The 24,751-nt window shown below is 41.2% G+C and overlaps 1 protein-coding gene, 2 long non-coding RNA genes and 1 pseudogene across 5 annotated transcripts in view; 1 reads left to right on the top strand and 3 right to left on the bottom strand.

The window, feature by feature from the left end:
- RpL5 (ribosomal protein L5) overlaps positions 1-24,751 on the top strand; it is a 383,867-nt gene that overhangs the window by 166,597 nt on the left and 192,519 nt on the right. The window lies entirely within an intron of this gene.
- On the bottom strand, positions 1,184-6,037 carry LOC136117460 (uncharacterized). The gene is made up of 3 exons (XR_010655008.2): positions 5,674-6,037; positions 1,463-1,700; positions 1,184-1,408 (listed from the first exon to the last, which is right to left on the bottom strand). It is a non-coding gene; the product is annotated as an uncharacterized lncRNA (long non-coding RNA).
- Positions 6,073-8,246, bottom strand: LOC108019340 (repressor of RNA polymerase III transcription MAF1 homolog; annotated as a pseudogene).
- LOC136117454 (uncharacterized) lies at positions 8,683-9,987 on the bottom strand. 3 transcript variants are annotated; one of them, XR_010655001.2, is made up of 3 exons: positions 9,255-9,977; positions 9,043-9,187; positions 8,683-8,986 (listed from the first exon to the last, which is right to left on the bottom strand). It is a non-coding gene; the product is annotated as an uncharacterized lncRNA (long non-coding RNA). The 3 variants fall into 3 exon arrangements; XR_010655002.2 differs by having other exon boundaries at positions 8,683-8,983; positions 9,043-9,987; XR_010655000.2 differs by having other exon boundaries at positions 9,043-9,981.

Genomic DNA, 24,751 nt, shown 5'->3' on the forward strand with positions numbered 1-24,751 from the left:
ACATACGCTCATATAAAACATACATGCGCTGATAAAACTGATTGGGACGTATGGCTTCAATATTTTCGACACTATCCCCTCAATGGCACATAATTATTGTCCGTATGACCTAGTGTTTGGTAAAACAAATAATTTACCAAAACATTTTGATAGTATAGATAATATAGAAACCATATATACCACATGGGCTGAAAAGCCCCGGGCCTAACACATAGATGGCGCTAGTTTATTGCAGTCACCTTTTTTACAGTTAATACTAACCTTCAAAAGACAACTGTTAAAATTTCATGATATTCTATTCATTAGTTTGTGAGTTATAGTGCTAAGAGTGTTATGGGGACTCCGCTCCATCAGAAACAACAATAAAACGTTGGATTGCTGACTTCAAACGTGGGCGTAGATGATACAGAACGCAGTGGACGTCCAAATGAGGTGGTAACACCAGAAAACATCAAGAAAATCAACAAAATCGTTTGAATGATCGAAAAGTGAAGTTGCCTGAGTTAGATATCAAAAGAACGTGTTGGCTTTACATTGCATGAGCATTTGTCTATGAGAAAGCTCTGTTCAAAATGGGTGCCGCGTTTGCTCACTGTTGACCAACAACAAGAACGTGTTGATATCGATATCTGACAATCGATGAAACTTGGATCTATCACTTCACTCCGGAATCAAAACGGTCGTCATCTGAGTGGACAGCAACTGGTGATCCTCGTCCAAAGCGCCCGAATGCACAACAATCGGCTGGAAACGTTATGGCCTCGGTATTTTGGGAAGTGCGTGAATTGAACTTCGAATTGCTCCCACATCCACCGTATTCGCCAGATTTGGCTCCCAGCGACTACTGGCTGTTCGCAAACGTAAAAAAAATGCTCGCCTATTTTGTGGCTAAAGATAAATAGTTCTACAAAAGTGGTATTGAAATGTTAGAGCGGCGCTGGAATTATTGCGTTGCGCTTGATCGAGATTACGTTGATGAATAAAGCTAGTTTTGAATCAAAAACACCGTGTTTTCTTTGTTAGGCCCGGGTCTTTTCAACCCATGTGTTAATATAGATGACTATGGTAAGGAAAGTAAATATAGATTAGAAGTAACATGCAAAAGAGCTAGAATAATAATAGAAGATTATTCGAGTCAATGAAAAAGGACATCTATTTACTACAAATGTGTTTATTTTGTATATAAAATTGATTTTTACTCTTAGTATCAAACTATCTTATTTTAAATATTTATTAACTAGGTTTTGCTCTCCAAACCGATTTTTAGAATACATTTGATAGGAAAATATGCAATCAAACCAATTACAGCTATAAGTCATTCTGGAATCTCCAGTCAACTGGTTCGAAAAAGATCTATATTGCATTTTTAAAAAGAGGCGACAGCATTTTTTTTTAAGTGTTAAGAGAACTGAAATATAGTAATTCATAACATTTCTTACAGGAAAGAACAAATTATACATACCTTACTGCACGACCTATAAAAAATACAATCCGTTTTAATTTCCAGGTGCCAGATACTGTTGATGTTGATGACGTAGATAATACAAGCCAGGTTGGTTCACAGAGTACTGAATTCCAAGATGCTGTCAACTCCACGAGTTCCAGGCTTACCTTAAGAGACGTTCAGGATAGCATTTCAAGTTTTTCGGGATCAGATCAGCAGGACATTAACCATTGGTTAATCGAATTTGAGGATGTAGCTGTAACAGTTGGTTGGGATAATTTAGCTGGAAAAATACATCTACGCAAAACAACTTTTAAGCGGAGCAGCTAAGCTTTTTATTAGAAATTTGGCAGGAGTGCGTGGTTGGAATATCCTAAAATCTGTGCTACAAAAAGAGTTTGGAAAGCAGTTGTGTTGTATTTGGAGTATTTGTACAGTTTGATGGACCTGAGCAAGCCTATTAAGCTAGAGGAAGAGAGTTTGGTATCTTACTTTATTGACGGAGTCCCTAACAGCAAATCAAACAAAGCTGGCTTGTATAGAGCCAAAACGGTAAAGGACTTAAAGGTTGAGATTGAAATCTATGAAAAAGTTACAGGCAATGCTATACATAAGGAAGAAAAGAATGTATATCAGCACAATATCCAAAAGCAAGCAAAGAAGGTTCAGAAGGGTTCGTCAAGGAAGTGCTACAAGTGGGGAAAGGAGGGTCATTTTGCAAAACAATGGGCACATTTCTAAACAGTGCAATAAGGAAGCAACGAATGTCCTTGAGGATATTTCCGCAAAAGCAGGTCTTATTTACAAAAGCTTCAGCGCTCAAAATATTTCTTTTAGAGCCATGGTAGATTCTGGCAGCGATCTGAGCCTCTTGAGAGAAGATGTGTTCAGAAAATTCGAAGGTCTTAAGCTTACGAAAGAGATCAAACATCTTAAAGGCATTGGGAAAGGTGAATTGATTATTATAGGAAGTTTTGACCTAGATGTTTTCGTTGACAATATTAGCTTTACAAGGCGATGTGCGTCACAGAGATGATTGAAGAGCAAAGCGTAGTTGACAGAATCGGTTTGAGTCGTTTGTATAGTCTCAAAAGATCGGAGGTAGAAAAGCTTATCACTGGATACGAACCGAAACAGACAATTAGGTTTCCAGTCGAGATGAAAATAATATTGGAAGATGATGTACCAATATTTCAACATCCGAGGCAAACATCCTACGAGAATAGGGTTCTTATCGATAAACAAGTTGCTCAGAGTATGCATCACCAGTGGTGTTAGTGTAAAAGAACGATGGATCGAAACGTTTCTGTTGCGATTATAGGAGGCTCAATCTGAAGATAAAAGGGACAACTTTCCGATGGCGTTAGTCGATGACGTGCTAGATCGCTTCCAGGTTTCCAAAGTTTTTACCACCCTAGATTTAGCCAACGGATTTTTTCACGTGCCAATCGAAGTTGAGTCTAGAAAGTTTACATCCTTCGTAACACATAACGGACAATATGAGTTCACGCTCGTCCCATTTGGTATAAGCAATTCCTTCGCAGTATTTTGCCGCTATGTAGGAGCTGTGCTAAGAGACCTGATGCAGTCCAACAAAATCGTCGTCTACATTAACGACATTATCATACCAACAGCAGATGAGGAATCAGGACTATCAGTATTGAAAGAAGTCTTAGAAGTCGCATCTAAAGCAGGGCTGCTTATCAATTGGGAGAAAGGTCAGTTTTTGAAGCGAAAAATCACATTTCTAATCGAAAACGGAACGATTGCTCCAACAGACGACAAGGTCAAGGTGGCTAGTGGAAAAATTCTATTACATTCAGTACATTCAAGACAAAGTGGAGAGGTTCGTCAAGAGTTGCGTAGAGTGCTTGATAATAGACTCAAAGAGAGGAAAAAAGGAAGGATTGTTGACGCCAATTGACAAAGTCCAAGAACCTCTGGGTTCTTACCACATTGATCATGTCGGTCCTCTTACCGAAACCAAAAAGAAATACAACCACATTTTAGCTGTGGTAGACGGATATTCCAAATTCGTTTGGTTATATCCAACGCGTTCAACAGGCACTGACAAAGTATTAAACAAGCTGGAAAAGCAATCAGAAATTTTCGGAAACCCTCGGCGCATCGTTACAGATAGAGGCACCGCATTTACGTCCAGTACCTTTAGGGACTATTGCAGTGACCATGGAATCCAATTGTTACACATAACAACAGGCATGCCGAGAGGTAATGGACAGGTCGAAAGGATCCATAAAATTTGTATACCCATGCTAAGCAAACTTTGCCAGAAAAATCAAGCGAACTAGTATTGCCACGTGGATAAAATCCAACAAATCATTAGTGACACACCTCCCAGAACGACCATATACTCTCCCTTTAAAATCCTTACTGGATTAAATATGGGTAAAAAAGATGACGACATTAGAAAGCTCTTCGATGAACTAAACTATGAAAGAGATAAAATAAGAACAGCTCAGGAGAATATTGAAAAGGTTCAGCAGGAGAATAGAAAAACGTTTAATGAAAAAAGAAAGATTGAAACAGATTACAACTTTGGTGATGTCGTAGGTATAAAACGCACTCAATATGGAGTAGGCATGAAGCTTAGACCCCAATTTTTCGGATCCTATAAGATCGCAAAGAAGATGAAATATAAGCGCTACGAAGTAAAAAAGTAGGAAACCATGAGGGGCCGAATTTAATAGCTACAGCAGCCGAATTCATGAACAAATGGAGTTTATTTAGGGGCGAATAAAATTGTAGGATGGCCGAATGTAGGATTGGGGAATTTAGTATTAGAGTATTACCCTTGCAGCGTAAGAGTAACAGCGACATCAACGTCTAGTACTATTAATCGAGTACACTGAAGAATATCGAGTACATAAAAGAATATCGAGTCTTTCTTAGAATGCATGGAGTATAAAAAAGTGACGCTACCAAGGTAGAGTGCAGCAAGTCGTAAAGTGAAGAAGTAGTCCAGTGCGTGGTTCCGCGGATAAGTCGGTTTTAAAGACATACATATAAGTTATATAGAGAAACAATTCGTGCATTAAAGTTTTAAGTATCATTCTGTAACTTTTCCCAAAATAAACTAAATTTGTATTATCCCACATATATTTCAATAGTTAAAGAAAATTCTTATGTATTTAATGACATAAAAGGAATAAGTTAAGAGGTAACCAAATCAAAAAATAAAGATCAAGTAGTCTGTACAAATAAATTAGTCTATGAATCACTTTCGAACTACGAAGTAGTCAAAACTACTCTAGAAAATAGAGAAAAATATGTATTATCTCAACTTTCAAAAAACTTTCCTCCACAATTCAAATCACAGCATTCAAGCTTATGCACCCAATATAATGATATTTTCGGATTGAACACCGAACCAATAAGCACAAATAATTTTTATAAACAAAAACTGAGAGTAAAAGATGATGAACCAGTTAGATATTGATGAGATAGAAGCTGTACTGCCTAAATTCCATGAAGATCCAATACAAGGAGGTCACACAGGCATTGCAAAAACCTTGGCCAAAGTCAAGACATTATTTTTGGAAAGGTATGACTCGAGATATTATTGAGTACATACAAAAATCTCAGAAATGCCTAAAAGCTAAAATAACTAAGCACAATAAGACCCCATTAATAATAACTGATACGCCTATAAATGCTTTCGACAGAGTGATGGTGGACACTGTTGGTCCACTACCAAAATCAGAAAATGGCAATGAATATGCAGCCACTCCCATATGTGACTTAACTAAATATCGCTAAAGCCATTTTTGAATCATTTATTCTGAAGTGCGGTCCAATGAAGTCGTTCATTACGGACATGGGTACAGAATATAAGAATTGAATTACAAATGATTTGTGCAAATACATAAAAATTTAAAATATAACATCTACGTTACACCACCGCCAGACAGTCGGAACAATAGAACGAAGTCATAGAACTTACAATGAATACATACGCTCATATAAAACATACATGCGCTGATAAAACTGATTGGGACGTATGGCTTCAATATTTTCGACACTATCCCCTCAATGGCACATAATTATTGTCCGTATGACCTAGTGTTTGGTAAAACAAATAATTTACCAAAACATTTTGATAGTATAGATAATATAGAAACCATATATACCACATGGGCTGAAAAGCCCCGGGCCTAACACATAGATGGCGCTAGTTTATTGCAGTCACCTTTTTTACAGTTAATACTAACCTTCAAAAGACAACTGTTAAAATTTCATGATATTCTATTCATTAGTTTGTGAGTTATAGTGCTAAGAGTGTTATGGGGACTCCGCTCCATCAGAAACAACAATAAAACGTTGGATTGCTGACTTCAAACGTGGGCGTAGATGATACAGAACGCAGTGGACGTCCAAATGAGGTGGTAACACCAGAAAACATCAAGAAAATCCACAAAATCGTTTGAATGATCGAAAAGTGAAGTTGCCTGAGTTAGATATCAAAAGAACGTGTTGGCTTTACATTGCATGAGCATTTGTCTATGAGAAAGCTCTGTTCAAAATGGGTGCCGCGTTTGCTCACTGTTGACCAACAACAAGAACGTGTTGATATCGATATCTGACAATCGATGAAACTTGGATCTATCACTTCACTCCGGAATCAAAACGGTCGTCATCTGAGTGGACAGCAACTGGTGATCCTCGTCCAAAGCGCCCGAATGCACAACAATCGGCTGGAACGTTATGGCCTCGGTATTTTGGGAAGTGCGTGAATTGAACTTCGAATTGCTCCCACATCCACCGTATTCGCCAGATTTGGCTCCCAGCGACTACTGGCTGTTCGCAAACGTAAAAAAAATGCTCGCCTATTTTGTGGCTAAAGATAAATAGTTCTACAAAAGTGGTATTGAAATGTTAGAGCGGCGCTGGAATTATTGCGTTGCGCTTGATCGAGATTACGTTGATGAATAAAGCTAGTTTTGAATCAAAAACACCGTGTTTTCTTTGTTAGGCCCGGGTCTTTTCAACCCATGTGTTAATATAGATGACTATGGTAAGGAAAGTAAATATAGATTAGAAGTAACATGCAAAAGAGCTAGAATAATAATAGAAGATTATTCGAGTCAATGAAAAAGGACATCTATTTACTACAAATGTGTTTATTTTGTATATAAAATTGATTTTTACTCTTAGTATCAAACTATCTTATTTTAAATATTTATTAACTAGATTTTGCTCTCCAAACCGATTTTTAGAATACATTTGATAGGAAAATATGCAATCAAACCAATTACAGCTATAAGTCATTCTGGAATCTCCAGTCAACTGGTTCGAAAAAGATCTATATTGCATTTTTAAAAAGAGGCGACAGCATTTTTTTAAGTGTTAAGAGAACTGAAATATAGTAATTCATAACATTTCTTATAGGCAAGAACAAATTATACATACCTTACTGCACGACCTATAAAAAATACAATCCGTTTTAATTTCATGTTGTAAAAGAAATAATTAAACGACCATAAGCACCCTGGTTGTCCAAAGGGTCACAACTCAGATCTGAATTATAACTGTATAAGTCACATTCTGATAAGATCACTTCGTCATCAACAGCAACCATAATGGCTGTCGTATAACTTGATCTAAACTCCTGTTAATGCCGATAAATTTAAATGAATTTAATTCATAAGCCATAATTTTCAAAGTCTCATGAATTTAACAAAGAGCCATCGTTACAGGCTGATTGCTAAATTCATGAGACTTTGAAAATTTGTTTACTTTAGCTTCAGAAAAATCGTAGACTGGCTCAAATGAAGCATTTAAAATTGCAATTAAATAAAGCAATGACTTTCTGGAAATTGTATCACAAATAGTAATGCCTTAATATCCAGACTTACTGCTTCGCCGAAAGTTAGGCAAAAAGTCTGACAATGTCTGAGCTGGTGAAAACGCCTGAAGGTCATGCCCATGAGTATCTTTTGTAAATCGATTATACAGTACTTTCTGAGCTGCAACTATTGTGCCTAAATATTAATTAGCTTAAAATAAATGTTTATTACTTGTAAGGAAAACACCATGAATAACTTTATATGCGAACTAAGATCGTGATACCACTTCTTTGTATAGGAAGTGCATAGATTATGGACTCAAAACGTGAACTATCCAGTAACTTTGTGAGTTGAGAATCAAATTTTAGTAACAGGAATATCCTCAGATGGAACGACACCAATTAGTTCGTTGGAAATTTCGAACCAGTTAATATTTACGTTAAGTTGTGCCTTATTAAATTTTGACGAGCTTCAATAATTATTGCTTGAAGTATTTTCATTTCAAACATTGTAATGTCTCGACTTAGTTTTATTTATTTATTTCGCCAACAGTTGGTACCTTAGTTGGCTACTTGACTATTACTAAACTAAATACTAAGGGACGAAAGGTAATTTTAAAGGGTTTTCTTAATTAATTCTCTGGGGGAGCAAGGGTCCAGCCGCATGTGAGATGGAAGTTTGTTCCAGTAGAATAAGGCTCTACACAGAGGCGCGTTCAAGTGACCTTAAAGACCTACCAGGCACGGAAATCTTATGCTGCTCAGCAATGCAGGGCAGTCTATTTTGGAGGACAGCAGGTCACAAATCAAAACTAGTGCTCTAGTTGTTCTACGATCTTTTAAAGAAGAAAGGTGTACAAGGCAACATTTAGCAGAGTAAGAGGGGACCGGGTCATTAAAATTTAAAGAAATATGGACAAAAGGTAGGAATTTTTTTTTGAACACGCTTAGTCCGATTGATGTGAGTAGTACCAGTCGGACTCCAGACAAACGAAGCATCTTCCAATCTGGACCTAATGAAAGAAGAAAATAGGCTTAGTTTCGTGTACGGATCTTTAAATTGCTTGGAATTTCGTTTTACAAGCCCATACATAGGGTATGCCTTTGGAATTTTGTAATTTATGTGATCAATGAAAGTAAATTTGGTATCAAACATAACTCCTTGGTCCAGGGATTCATTTCTTAATGAAAGAATATGGGAACTAATGGAACACGAGCTAAGGACATTAATTAATCGTTTGCTGTACCTAAAGCCTAGTACTCAGATCGACTAAGAGTTTCACTAGTCGAAAAATCTTATTCTTTGTAGTGTGACCGAAGTTTTCAAAGTTCACCCGCAATGCATGTAGCATGGTCTTACTGTCAAGCAGTTGGGTTTGAAATTGAAATTTAAAAAGGAGTCTGCTGGTACAGAAATAAATTAAATAAAAATAAATTGAATGTTCAACGACTGTTTTTGTTTATGTAAATTAGTAGTTTAAAGCTTCATTCTCGTCCCACGGATGCTCCGCCATCTTTCCCGCTCCACCGCATTCCAGCTCCGAGTCTCAATAGGCATATTGGACCTTGAGGAAGTGAGAGCCGGATTGGGAACGGGGTTGATCCGCTGATGCTGCAACTCCAGCAACTGTTCCTTAGCGGGCGCCCTATTTTCCTCTTCCTAGCGGGTCCAGCGGGTGGTGGTGGTGTCCTGAGTCCTAATGGAGAGGTCGTCGGAGATCGTATTACTGGTGGTTCTGCTAAAAAGATACTTCTATTAGTACAACGCGACCAAATTCTTTTGGCCAGATCTTACTTTCTTTGCGAGGACGCGCCCGGCAGGATGTCCATGTAGAGATCGAAGTCCCACTCGGCATGTTCTGTCCCTCTGCGATTCTCTAGTGGATCTCCTCCAGCACTTCAACTATTCTGCGAATTTGCCCCTTTTGTGGAATTGCTTCCTGTCGGTGAAATCCCGAAATAAAGAGCATAAGCTTGGATTTGGCGTCCTATTTCATCTGCTCTGACCTTCTTGATTCGATTTTGGGGTTTTCCTTCCATTTTTAATTTTTAGTTTCCACATCGCCTTTGCACGAACACCGCCAAAGATTAAATTTCTTATTCTTCGGGCCGCGGCTAAACGCGTTCATCGAAAATTCCCTCCCGAAATCTGGTATTTTTTCTGGTATTTCCTTAGCTCATCTGAGTACCGCGCTGAAAAACAAACCCGACGAAAAGCGTTAGCCGCGTATTTGCCTCTCGCTCACTCCTATGGTTAGCTCGCTGTTTTCGTCGATCTGAGTACTAGGTTTAACGTAAAATCATTTTGTCAAGTTCAGAGGCAACTTATTACGAGAACACCAGTTTCCCACTTTTACTAGGTCATTTTGAAGAAGTTCACTATCGGAGATTGAATTCACAGACCTAAATATTTTAAAATCGTCAGCAAACAACATGAATTCAGAATTTTTTATGCAATAGCTTATATCATTAATGAAAATGATGAAAAGAAACGGACCCAATGCACTTCCCTGAGGAAGGCCAGAAGTTGCCACATACAGGTTTGAGAAAACACCATTTTACTCTACTCTATAAATCGGGCCATCTAAATAAGATTTAAACCAATTTAGTATTGATGAATGAAATCCCAATTTCCCATTATGGGAGACTTTGTCAAATGCTTTGGCGAAGTCAGTGTAGACCACATCAACTTGATGAAGGCTGATAAACGAGTGGATGCAAAATAGATTGAACGTAGCTAAGCTAGTGGCATAAAGCCATGTTGGTTAGGACTGATGATCCGACCAGCAAGAAAAGTTAGCTGCTTAGCTACAAATCGATCAAACATTTTAGAGACATTACTTCGCTTTGCAATTTGCCTGTAATTTGAAACAATATTTTTGTGACCAGACTTGAATATAGGAGAAACTGTGGCAAGTTTCCATCCATGCGCAAATAGGCCATTAAAGATAATTTTAAGGGGCTCACAAAGGACACCTATACAGTTTTTCAAAATAAATGGAGAAAGGCCATCGCAGTCTAATTTTCCTGAGTCGTTAAAACTCTCAGCTGCCATATAACAGTCAAAATCAGAGATATCTAAGCACCCAATATTTAGCATCGTGGCAATGACACTGAGATAATCATCGTTATTCCACAGCGAGCTAGGTTCAAAGTTAGATGAAAAGTACTTAGCGAATAGATTAGCGACCCCAATATCCGAGGAAGCTGAAAGACTTTCAAATGACATATGGGAAGGAAAGTAATAGGTTTTTCGTTTAGAATTGACAAAGTGCCAGAATGATTTAGGATTGGTAATTTATGTACGCTCTATATTAGCAATATGTTGGCTGTATAAGAATTTATTAAGGAACTCAAACTCACGCTTATGTTGCTTGTAACGATCAAAGTCTGCAGTATCACCGCATTCTATGTAGCGCTTATAGAGAGAGACAGAAGATGATGGGAGCGCAGTGAGAAAAGCAAGCAGCTGTCGATGTTGTTGCGAAAACGCCTCCGACAAATGAGGAAAGGCTTGCAGAAGATGTCCCGCAAAAGTATCAACGCCAGTAGCGTCGAACAGTAGGGGTTTTTCGATGGATGACTTGATGTTGAAGTTTGTCCAGGCTCCGGCAAATTGGATAAGGTTCCACCCCCTACCACAATGGCCCGTTCTCTATGAATAAATCTTATGACCTTAACTGAGTTCGGCCAGAAATCGTTTTTGAACACTGAATCGTAAAGCTGATCGGGGATACCAAGCTTGAAACAACATATTTTTTTACAAGTTTTTAACAAGTGAAAGAATTAGCATCCACCTTAAGCTTGGTGGGCACATATTTTAAAACAGCATTCGGCTCTCTATCTGTTGCAAATTTTCCGACTTTCAAAAATTTCTTGGTCGGCAAAACATGAAGATCTTCTGCATTAGAAGCACCTCCAACAACATGTTTATCCCTGCAAGCATTTTCTATCGCGGAAGGCACTATTAAGTGACTTCGAGAAGTGCCGCCGAAGTGGCACATTTCTTCCCGACTGGAGTCACTTCCGGGATCCGAATGCGATATTGCCGAAGTAACTTCTGGAAGTGTCGCCGAAGTCACTCATAGAAGTGCCGCCGAAGTGGCACATTTCTTCCCGACGGGAGTCACTTCCGCGATCCGATTGCGATATCGCCGACGTAACTTCTAAAAGTGTCACCGTAGTCACTTCTGGAAGTTACTCCGAGGTGACTTTACATTTGCTTGTAGAAGACATCTAGAAGAGTCTTTCCCAATTGGAATAACTTGAATAAAAACATATTTTTTTATACTTTCAATATTTTGCATTTATTATTTGTATAAGGGCTTTGTCCGCTTGTATACACGGTCCCTGGCATGTAGGAAATTTGGCTAAACAGTGTTATTTAGGTCCAGCTCCGTTGACATAAGAAATTTAATAATAACCATTTCTAAAGGAAACAGAAACAAAAATTATTTTTTGTTCAGTCAAAGTAAAAATAAACTAGAAGACATTACCTTTTACAATGAAATATGTTGAGAATCGTTGGATCCGCAGTTACACGCCAAGTAATGTCCACAGCTAGCTTGTCCGTAAATAGCTTTAAATAATCGTACAGCTCACGATAAGCACTTAATTTCGCACCTTTTGTTAAGGGGGATATTTAAATATGTTAAGCAATTAATAACATTTAGAAAAAACAAAGCAATATTTTTAAAACGCACAAAATTGATACAAAACCGCATTGTACACAGACAAATCGCGCAATAGCGTGGGTCAAAAGGAAGACCAAAAAACTTTCAGAAAAAAAGTGGTAACGCAAAATTACCGCGACCTCTTTTTATGGCTTGTTTTTTTCCATTAATTTTGTTTTTGTAAAATGTGTACTATCGTCTTTCTTTCGCGCAAAAGTGTCTCCGAAGTTACTTCTTCGCGATCCCGACCCTTTTTGTTTTTGTAAAATGTGTACTATCGCCTTTCTATCGTCCAGAAGTGACTTAGAAGTGACTTCTACGCGTTATATGTATATTTTGTTTTTGTAAAATGTGTTCTATCGCCGCTTTATCGCGCAGAAGTGTCTCAGAAGTTACTTCTTCGCGATCGCGACCCTTTATGTTTTTGTAAAATATGTACTATCGTCTTTCTATCGTCCAGAAGGGACTTAGAAGTTACTTCTACGCGATACATGTATATTTTGTTTTTGTAAAATGTGTACTATCGTCTTTCTATTGCGCAGAAGTTATTTAGAAGTGACTCCTGGACGACAGGCGATAGAAATATCGCCCTTTTGCTTGCTGGGATTGGGCTTGCTGTTGTTCCTTCTCTTCTTATTTTAAACTTGTATGAAATTTCCTCTCACAATATCCAGAGCAGAAGGGTCAACGACCGCGGAAGACGTAGGATTGAGTCAATGCAATCTTCCAAGAATTTATTATGAAGGCCCTGATATAAGCGCTCCAGGGCTTTCAATTTGTCATCGAATTCGTCAATTTTAGAATGCGAATCATTTGCAACCACGCAGCTGTCACATTGCCATAGTATGTTTGGATTTAATAAAAGTTTGAGCACATCGTCCGATAGGGCTACGCAAGAATTATGATAAGTGCGACGGCACAAAGAAGAACAGCGAACAGCATCCGAAGCGCGAAGCTGTGCCAATGTAACATAGGTATTGCACTCGGGACTGCGGGGAAGTAACTTAGCGAGAATTTTAAGCACGTCTGAACGCAAAGAAAGCTAGATGACGAGTGGATCTTTCTTGGATCCAACCTATCGGATCTCTCAAAAGTGAGTTCTACCGCGATAGTTGGATTTGTCGGCATACAGTAATTATTTATAATAATTTCAGACTTGGTGTCGGTCGATGGCCACGGAGAACGCCCCCTTATCCTTGAGCTGCCAGAACAATTTTTGACACCTTCACAACACTGGATACTTGGTCTAATTCGTTACCTCACCCCATTATAATTTCTATAGGCAGTCATTTTCTTTATTTTCAACTTTTAATTTACACGACTTTATAAATAAAATTTTTTGCGTTAACGATTGATTTTTGACGAACGCCGTTAGCTGCGGTCCAAAAAATAAGAAATTTTGCTCGTGCAAAAGCGGTGTGGAACCAAAAAATTAAAAATGTAAAAAATTAAATGCAGAGAGAAAAAGGACGACTAATCCAAACTGTTGCCCATTATTGTACGTTCTCTCCCTTTAAATAAGTTTTGCTTATGCCGATCAGCTGTTCGCTTCAGGGATTATCCACATGAACAAAAATCTGCTTCATTGCCAGGATGCTGGGCTCCGGCTCCCACTTTCTCAACGCCCGAGTAGTCGCATTGGAAATCGGAGCTGAACAACATGTGTCGGCAAGAAGCTGCCAAGAATATGATGACGATGCTTGAAACAACTAATTAAAATAAAAGTTAACTAAGTTATCCGAGCGGCGGCAATGACCGTTCGTTCGACAGCTCGCTCCGGCCAAAACTGCTGACACAGCGTCTGGCCGGATGCCCATGCATAGCCGGCAAACACAGCATATTTGCGTGGCCGTTATGATTCCAATTTTTGTTAACCTTAAGTTCAGTTTCACTCTGATTTCAATAAAGAACAGACATGCTTAAATATAACTCCGACCACCGTCGTTAACTTACTTATCTCTTGGAACACTAACTGAGTCTCTAGGCCAGTAGTGAAAGGAAGACAGTCATCTTCCCAACGTAATCTTCGTAACTCATCAGTTAGCGAGGAGCTAAACACCGGCCAACCGGCTATTCACACGGAGGACCAGAAGTTGTCCACCGCCCCTATAATACAGGACAGCAGCGTGGGACCAGCAGCCGACGTGCGTAATTCACACAACTTAATAATTTATATAAAAGCATGTTGAATATTCGAATTATTTTTTTTTAAATCGATTAAATTGATATTTCTATTTGTCAACAAACTCAGCAGCTTGACAAGAGCCATGCCACTTGCATTGCGGGTGAACTCTAAAAACTACGGTCACACTACAAAGAAAACTATGTTTCGGCTAGTGAAACTGTTACCGATCAGAGTATTTGATTTAAATACATGCGCTGCAAAGGCAAGACTTGCTACAACTCCGCTTCAGCGTAAAGTAAATAAGTCAAGTATTTTTTTTTAGGAATTTAGGAGACATTTGTAATTGACGTAGTGCAATTTTTTTTGGAAAACAGATAATTTTTCGTAAGCTGTTGTAAGGACGTTTGTTGAATTTGAATAACAAATGCGAGTTCGATTCGACAAAAAAAATACACACGAGGGGGAGAGAATTATCGATAGCAAAATTGTGTCCTAGACGGTACACGTTGAAAACAGTCTTTTCGAACTCTGGGGCTATAATATTTTTCGAAGAGAATGGCGAATCTTGCCAGAACTCTTTGTGACAGCCACGTTTTAATTTTGTTGGCTTTCAAAACCAAAATCCCCAAAAACATCTCTGCAAAAATAAAGTTAAATGAAAAGTCAAATTAATGATTGATCAAATGCCAATGTTAAATTCCAGTCGTTTATGGAAGTTATCAATGATTCTTCATTAAAAATTAAGTTTATATTTAAGTTAACACCGGCCAAACGCCCCCTTCCCTTCACCCCCTCTCGGCCACCCAGCAACACCAAAACATTCGAGTGGCTGCATCCGCTAAGTTATGGTACCAGCAGCGATGGAGCAGCAGCAAGCTGGCCGGCCGGCTTCACCTTCCCCCCGCCGCGATGCCGACGCAGCGCGGAAACATGCGCCGGGCGGGCGCTGACCTAACTGCCCCCCGCACCCCGTGCCAAGTCAGCACAACGACATCCGCTGGCCTGGCTCGGGAACGCTGACCGTTCGCCGTGCAAGTGGAGCACGGTGAGAACTGCAAGGTCGGCAAAACTTCAGCCGGCCGCTGACGCTGACGCCGACGTCGACGCCGGGACCGGACTCACGGGGCTCTAGCAGGTGTCGACGCAGAAGACTGGGGGCAGAGCCAATTGGACCGGCAAACCAAGACGACTTATCAACTTAGATTTATTAAATAAAGAATTATTATAACGAACTCTAAAGGCCGACGCTATTCATTGGGAGGAGCACTAACACACATAAAGGGCAACTCTACCGATCGTGAAGAACGAGCTACGCTTGGGACTGCACGAGCACTCCGGAATGTCTAGGTATTGAGTCGGTCCTTCCCGGGGACATGCGAGGTCCCTCGGGAAGGACTTAACTGGCGCCCGAACAGGGACCTCTCCATTAAGCGATGAGGATCCCTAGGATAAAAAGTGGGAGGTGAAAACTGTGTGTGTCGTGTGAAAATTTTTTTTCCAAACGGAAAATTTTGTTTTAAAAAAGAGAAAAAAAATGAAATAATTGTGGAAAAAAGTATATGACAAGAAAATGCGTTCCCAGTCGATTCCGAGACAAATGAACGAGAAAAAATAATTAATTAAAGTGACCGACCCGCTGCGGTGATATAATTCACGAGCGCAAAAGGTTATAGTGAGACAAAAGAAGCGGCAAAACCGCCGCGGTGGTTGTGTGTTACAAATATAAATAAGTATAAATTTTGATAACCGCTGCGGTAACTTGTTTACGAGCGGCCACCCTCTATAATAAAAAATATGTAAAGTGGAAAGTGGTGTGGGTAATTCACTAGATACGCTCAGTGTTACCAGGACAGGAAGAGCCGCCTAGTGGATTGTGTGGCAACCGTACCTTAGTAGGTGGTAAAACCAAAAAGGAACAATACGGCCCACCGTGCCTAACATCGAATAAAGAAGGGAATCGGAACGATAAAAAAAAATATACAACAATTATGTTAAAAAGAATATACAACAAATATAAAAAAAGAATATACAACAAATATAAAAAAATATATACAACAAATATGAAAAATATATACCACAAAATAAGAAATTTATACAATATATACAACCACGAAACAAGTATAAAAAGCTCGAACACACGCAAAAATTCACTTCCCGCTTTAAAACGAAAAATATTTGTACCTATACTAAAATAATTTTTTTTCTAGAATCTGCACTTTGTAAGTGACCGACTCAACACACGAAAAACATAACTGGAACACAAATATAACTACACGAATCACGGGTGAGTGAAGCTTTTTCAGCGAATTTATTAAATAAAAATATATCCAATCAAAATCTTAACCGTCACCCCATTGTCATTTAAAAAATCCCAAGACTTTCATTTTAAAAAAAAAAAAAACCACAAGACTTTGAATCGATTTTTTTAATATGGAGGAAATGAAGGCAGCACTTACCAAATTTGAGGCAACCTTGGCCTTGTTGCTTGGCCAGATGGTCGATGTTAAAGAGGATGTGAAAAAGGTTAGTGACAAGGTAGCGAGCCTAGAGGAGGCTTGAGAAAAAGTTAACGAAGTTGCTCCTCAATCAAAGCCCTTGACCCCCGCTCGTACGGAGTACGAGTTAAAAGAGATAGCTAGATTGCCAGATTGTGTAAAGGAATTGCAGGTGTTTGAGGGCGAAGCTGGTGGCTACGACCCTTGGATGGGTAGAGCGGAGGCCATTCTGAAGGACTACGAGATAATCAAGGAAAGGCCTCTCTATCGTTCTATAGTCGTTAGCATTAGGCAAAAGATTAGGGGTAGTGCCGAGACGACCCTTTTGTCGTACAACGTGGCAGAAAACGACTGGCCCGAGACGAAACGCGTCCTGATGCTCCACTACGCCGATAAGCGGGATCTGCGCACGCTGGAATACCAGACGCGTTTTACTCAGGAATAAATGCTCATTTTGCCCTGATAATACGCTGTCTTAAAAATGGTAACCAAAACCCGGAGATTCTTAGCGCGCTCGTCGAAACCTATAGGGACAGAGCCTTGGACGTTTTTATCAGAGGTCTGAGCGGTGACCTCTCGAAGCTATTAGTTATTCGCGGCCCAAAGAACTTGCCAGAGGCCTACGCAATCTGCTTAGAATTACAGAATCTGACCTCAATGAATCATGTCACATACCCTACCAAGTTTTCATCCCCTCAGCCTTACCGCCAAAAGTACTCTTGGCCCCAACCTAACTACTCTTCCTATAACAAACAATACCAGTACCAGGACGCAGGCAGGAATTCTCAGCATCCGCACAGATATTCAAATCCCCGAGCGATCAAAATGGAGCCCCACCAGTCCGGCCACTCCTATCGCTCGAACCAGGGTAACGATAACCCGAGCATTAAGCGCAGCCCCAGCGCCTCATCTAACCTTAACCCTTTCCGGAAATCCCAAAGACTGTATCAACTAAATGCTACCCCATCCTCGGGTGAAGCCGCTTTTAGCCAGCATGAAGAAAAATCCGTCAGTGAGGCTTACTACGGTGAAGCCTTGCCAGACGATCAGGCTGGCCACCAACCCCACACGGAGGTTGGTAATAGCGGGGCGGCAAATTTTATGGCCGACGCCTCTCTAGCGTTCCATACATAGAGTATGGCGTGAAAGATGGGGCTAAGCTGCAGTTTTTGATAGACACCGGTGCAAATAAGAACTTCATTAGCCCTCAGATAGCCGAGGGATGCAAGCCCTTGACGAAACCCTTCCCGGTGCAATCCGCTGGGGGGGAGATAAAAATAACGCATCAACTAACCGGACCATTCTTCAGTCCCATAGGTAATGACTCGCCAGTCACCTTCTTTGTTCTCCCAGGTTTAACTGCCTTCCATGGCATTATTGGGGACGACACCCTAAAATCCCTTAAGGCAGTCATTGATAGGAAAAATGATTCCTTAACGATAACGCCAGGAATAAAAATTCCGCTACTTGCCATGCCTTCCTTAGGTGTCCACTCCCTAATCGACAGTGAACACCCAGTAGAAGCGAAGGAATGCCTCGAATCCCTAATTTCCGAATTCTCCACGATTTTTGATCCACTCTCGCCAGGCGAGGCCGTAGACACAAGTGTTCGAGCCGAAATACGAACAAGTACCCAGGAACCCATATATTCAAAAAGTTACCCATACCCCGCGAACATGAGAGGAGAGGTGGAAAACCAGGTCGACGAGCTCCTGCGCGAGGGAATAATTAGGCCCTCCAAAAGCCCCTACAATAGCCCTATATGGGTAGTCCCAAAAAAACCAAAGCCAAACGGGGAAAAACAATACCGAATGGTGATAGATTTCAAACGCCTCAACGCAGTCACCATCTTCGACACCTACCCCATCCCCGATTAACATCTACCTTGTCCAGTCTGGGGGAGGCAAAACTATTTACCACCCTTGACTTAACGTCCGGGTTCCACCAAATTCACATGAAGGAATCCGACATACCCAAAACGGCATTTTCTACCCTGAACGGGAAATATGAGTTTCTGCGACTGCCATTCGGGTTGAAAAACGCCCCGGCCGTTTTCCAAAGAATGATCGACGACGTATTACGAGAGCACATCGGTAAGATTTGCTACGTATACATCGACGATATTATTGTATTTAGTAAAGACTACGAGTCCCACTGGCGCAACCTTCGCGCTGTATTTGAAAAATTAAGGCAGGCCAAGTTACAAGTGAACCTGGAAAAGACACAATTTTTGCGCACCCAGGTTGAATTTCTGGGCTATGTGGTAACGGCGGATGGGATCCCCGCAGACGAAAAGAAGGTCAGAGCCATAAAAGAAATGCCTCCACCCACGAATTTGAAGGAACTTAAGAGTTTCCTAGGGATGACCTCTTATTATAGGAAATTTATCTGCGACTACGCTAAAGTCGCGAAACCTCTGACGAACCTCACGAGAGGAGAACATGCCCAGGTCAAGGCATCTCAATCCAAGAATATTGCAATTTCACTTGAAGTAGAGGGCGAGAAAGCCTTCGATGACTTGAAAACCATCCTCGCCTCTTCAGAAGTTTTGGCATTCCCAGACTTTAGTAAACCTTTCCATTTGACGACCGATGCTTCCAATTATGCCATAGGAGCCGTTCTCTCTCAAATCGACAACGGGAAAGACCGCCCAATCGCCTACATTTCGCGGTCTCTGAATAAAACAGAGGAGAGCTACGCAGTAAACGAGAAGGAAATGCTAGCGATTGTGTGGGCCCTTGATAATTTAAGATCATACCTCTATGGCGCCGCGTCAATTAAGGTTTATACCGACCACCAACCCCTAACCTTCTCATTAGGCAATCGAAACTATAATGCTAAGCTGAAACGCTGGAAAGCGCGCATAGAAGAATACAACTGCGAGCTTATTTACAAGCCGGGCAAATCCAATGTGGTTGCTGACGCTCTTTCCCGCATCACCTCGAACGTAAACTACCTCAATGCCGACGCAGCCTCAACTTCGACAACGGACTCCGTTGCTACCGTCCACAGTGCGCTTCAAGACGCATCGGACTTAATCCCACACGTGGAAGCCCATATTAACGTGTTTAGGAACCAACTTGTCTTTGACCCAGATAGGTTAGAATATTCTCGCGAGACCCCACATACGGGATACGTACGTCACTTGATCCCCATTGATAGCACACTAGACTTGCTACCCTGTTTATCGAAATACTTGAAACCATTAATTATCAATGGCATAAAAATTCCTGAGAGCTACTTAAAATCTCTGCAAGAGCGCTGCAGGGAGAACCTCCCGGGGTACAAACTTCGCATTACGCAAAGACTGGTAACCGATGTAGCGGGTGAAGAAGACGCGATTAGAATAATAAACACAGCATACTAGAGCCCACAGGAATCCGAAAGAGAGGAAGTTACAGATCTTGGAAAAATTTTATTTCCCCAGAATGGCCAGCCGCATTAGGTCGTTGGTCTCTTCCTGCCGGACCTGTAAAATGTTTAAATATGACAGACACCCGGCCAAGCCGGAATTGCAATTAACCCCTATCCCTAATTACCCATGCGAAATCCTGCACATTTACCTTTTTACGATTGAGAGTCTCAAATTCCTGAGTTGTATAGATAAATTTTCAAAATTTGCCAAACTTTTTCCGATCGAATCAAAGTCGGCAGTCCATCTCCGCGAGAAGCTGACCGAAGTCCTGCACTATTTCACAGCACCGAAAACGATAGTTTCGGACAATGAAAGGGGTCTACTCTGCCCCACAGTGCTCAATTATTTACAATCTCTCGGTATAACCGTTTATTACACACCTTCTCAGAAGAGTGAAGTAAACGGCCAGGTTGAGAGATTCCACTCAACATTTCTCGAGATATACCGGTGTCTGAAAAACGACAACCGTAACATGAAGGTAATCGAATTGGTTTTTATTGCCGTGGACAGATATAACAACTCTATCCATTCGGTGACGAGCCGCAAACCAGTCGATATCTTCCTAAATAGGACTTCCAGGATAAATTATCAGGGACTCAACAATTTTAAAGAGCAGACGCAGGAAGACATAAGGGGGTTACTCCTACACAAGCAAAAAATGTCAACCGATAGGCTTAATAAACACAGAAATAGGCCGACACAGTACAACCAGGGGGACACTGTTTATGTCTCCAACAGGCAGATTAAGAGCAAGGATAAAAATCGATTCAAACCAGAGGAGGTGGAAGTTGACGGTAGGGTCACGGTCAAGACAAAATCAGGGAAAGTCTTCCATAAATCCCATATAAAAAGTTAAAGACCGCTTCGCTGAAAATGTTTCACAGACCCTTTATAAGAACAAATATAGAAAAAAATAATAAAAAAAAATACAAGAATCAAGAATAAATAACAAAATTAGTAAAATATTAAAACGCCAGCCAAACTGAAATATATTAAAGGCAAAAAACCCTATACTTAGATTGAAAAAATAATTAATTCAGTAATAACAATTAACAAAAATATAAACACTACGTTAAGATTAAATACTAAAAAACAAAATTGAGTAACGTCTCTCCCCCAAGTATGGCGATTATTCAAGTCGCGACTGCTCTCCATATTTTCAAATATGATGCACCGGTTGTCCCCTTGCAACAAGGTACCGTCTGGAGGACCAATGGCGTCTTCAAACTGGCTCACGTCATCAATCTAGGCCGCATGCAGCAACTCATCGACCAAGTAGCAAACGAGGCTATGATAATCACCGATCAACATATTGGCGCCTTGGTTGGCCACTATCTGCAACACGCTTCGGAAGGAATCTCGCGCATGGATAGCGCACCAACACGGAGACAACGCTCAATCGATTGGCTAGGATCAGCCTGTAAGTGGGTCGCGGGATCACCGGACAAATCGGATTGGAATGCCATCTTGAAAGAGGAGGACAGCTTGGCAAGGAACAACAACCAGCAGTTTCGAATCAATACTAAGCTGTTTGACTCAACGCACGAATCGCTCCAGAAGCTGAACGATGTTATCGGGAGAGTCAACGCAATAGACGGGGACTTCCACGTGACGACGGCCGTTCTCCACAAGGCGATTATAATAGCGGACCAGGTCAACGAGATACTGAGAGCCTGCCAACTAGGAAAGACTGGAGTGGTCAACACGAATCTCTTGGATCACGACGAAATCAGCATGATATTGGCAGAGGTGGACAGCCTTCCTTATCAAAACGTCGTGGAGGCAGTGGAATTTTCCAGACCCACAATCCTTACAAACGGGACTACCCTTTTGTACATCCTAGCGATGCCCAAGGTAGTGGACAGGAAGTACCGATTGATGAGGATCTACCCAACGACATCCGACGGTAAACAAGTTGTGCTAAAATATACCACACTGACAGCCTGGAAACATACGTCCTTCTCGGAAATTGTGTATCCATTGGTAACACAACAGTCTGCCGAGAAAAGGACCTGCTTAAATTGGAGGAGGACAGTTGCATACCCAGACTGTTGAAAGGAGGCCAAGCCGAATGCGACTTCTTGAGGACCAACCAGGAAACAGTGGAGCTTGTCGATGACGGCACAATTTTTTTTGACAAACTTCAATGAAACAGTATCCACTCCGGTCAAGAATCACCACTTAGAAGGCTCATACGTCGTGCAGTTTGACAACGAAACGATCACAATCGGCGACCGGAACTACAGCAGCTATTCGTCAACACACCTGATGGCAATGCCAGCCGTGCTAACCCAGATAAAAACTACGGGTTATGAGCTATCACTGAAGTATGTCCACGAATTCAGCATGGAGAACCTGAAAAAATTATCAGTCATGTCCAATGAGATTTTGATATCCTCCTCAGTGGAACTAGTTATAGCTCTCTCCATCATGACAGCGGTGTACCTCGTGTGGAAGAAGATAACGTCGACCAAAGGAATCCCTGAGCTGCGGGATCCGCTTGCGAACCTGGAAACGCAGGGCACCCTGGAGCCCGCAACAAAGGCCTAATAATCTGTGGGACACAGATCTTGTGGGGGGGAGGAGTTAACACCGGCCAAACGCCCCCTTCCCTTCACCCCCTCTCGGCCACCCAGCAACACCAAAACATTCGAGTGGCTGCAGCCGCTAAGTTATGGTACCAGCAGCGATGGAGCAGCAGCGGGCTGGCCGGCCGGCTTCACCTTCCCCCCGCCGCGATGCCGACGCAGCGCGGAAACATGCGCCGGCCGGGCGCTGACCTAACTGCCCCCCGCACCCCGTGCCAAGTCAGCACAACGACATCCGCTGGCCTGGCTCGGGAACGCTGACCGTTCGCCGTGCAAGTGGAGCACGGTGAGAACTGCAAGGTCGGCAAAACTTCAGCCAGCCGCTGACGCTGACGCCGACGTCGACGCCGGGACCGGACTCACGGGGCTCTAGCAGGTGTCGACGCAGAAGACTGGGGGCAGAGCCAATTGGACCGGCAAACCAAGACGACTTATCAACTTAGATTTATTAAATAAAGAATTATTATAACGAACTCTAAAGGCCGACGCTATTCATTGGGAGGAGCACTAACACACATAAAGGGCAACTCTACCGATCGTGAAGAACGAGCTACGCTTGGGACTGCACGAGCACTCCGGAATGTCTAGGTATTGAGTCGGTCCTTCCCGGGGACATGCGAGGTCCCTCGGGAAGGACTTAACTGGCGCCCGAACAGGGACCTCTCCATTAAGCGATGAGGATCCCTAGGATAAAAAGTGGGAGGTGAAAACTGTGTGTGTCGTGTGAAAATTTTTTTTCCAAACGGAAAATTTTGTTTTAAAAAAGAGAAAAAAAATGAAATAAATGTGGAAAAAAGTATATGACAAGAAAATGCGTTCCCAGTCGATTCCGAGACAAATGAACGAGAAAAAATAATTAATTAAAGTGACCGACCCGCTGCGGTGATATAATTCACGAGCGCAAAAGGTTATAGTGAGACAAAAGAAGCGGCCAAACCGCCGCGGTGGTTGTGTGTTACAAATATAAATAAGTATAAATTTTGATAACCGCTGCGGTAACTTGTTTACGAGCGGCCACCCTCTATAATAAAAAATATGTAAAGTGGAAAGTGGTGTGGGTAATTCACTAGATACGCTCAGTGTTACCAGGACAGGAAGAGCCGCCTAGTGGATTGTGTGGCAACCGTACCTTAGTAGGTGGTAAAACCAAAAAGGAACAATACGGCCCACCGTGCCTAACATCGAATAAAGAAGGGAATCGGAACGATAAAAAAAAATAAAAAACAATTATGTTAAAAAGAATATACAACAAATATAAAAAAAAGAATATACAACAAATATAAAAAAATATATACAACAAATATGAAAAATATATACCACAAAATAAGAAATTTATACAATATATACAACCACGAAACAAGTATAAAAAGCTCGAACACACGCAAAAATTCACTTCCCGCTTTAAAACGAAAAATATTTGTACCTATACTAAAATAATTTTTTTTCTAGAATCTGCACTTTGTAAGTGACCGACTCAACACACGAAAAACATAACTGGAACACAAATATAACTACACGAATCACGGGTGAGTGAAGCTTTTTCAGCGAATTTATTAAATAAAAATATATCCAATCAAAATCTTAACCGTCACCCCATTGTCATTTAAAAAATCCCAAGACTTTCATTTAAAAAAAAAAAAAACCACAAGACTTTGAATCGATTTTTTTAATATGGAGGAAATGAAGGCAGCACTTACCAAATTTGAGGCAACCTTGGCCTTGTTGCTTGGCCAGATGGTCGATGTTAAAGAGGATGTGAAAAAGGTTAGTGACAAGGTAGCGAGCCTAGAGGAGGCTTGAGAAAAAGTTAACGAAGTTGCTCCTCAATCAAAGCCCTTGACCCCCGCTCGTACGGAGTACGAGTTAAAAGAGATAGCTAGATTGCCAGATTGTGTAAAGGAATTGCAGGTGTTTGAGGGCGAAGCTGGTGGCTACGACCCTTGGATGGGTAGAGCGGAGGCCATTCTGAAGGACTACGAGATAATCAAGGAAAGGCCTCTCTATCGTTCTATAGTCGTTAGCATTAGGCAAAAGATTAGGGGTAGTGCCGAGACGACCCTTTTGTCGTACAACGTGGCAGAAAACGACTGGCCCGAGACGAAACGCGTCCTGATGCTCCACTACGCCGATAAGCGGGATCTGCGCACGCTGGAATACCAGACGCGTTTTACTCAGGAATAAAGACTGTATCAACTAAATGCTACCCCA

The sequence above is a fragment of the Drosophila suzukii genome (assembly GCF_043229965.1).
Source record: "Drosophila suzukii chromosome 2 unlocalized genomic scaffold, CBGP_Dsuzu_IsoJpt1.0 scf_2c, whole genome shotgun sequence".
NCBI classification, from domain to species: Eukaryota; Metazoa; Arthropoda; class Insecta; order Diptera; family Drosophilidae; genus Drosophila; species Drosophila suzukii.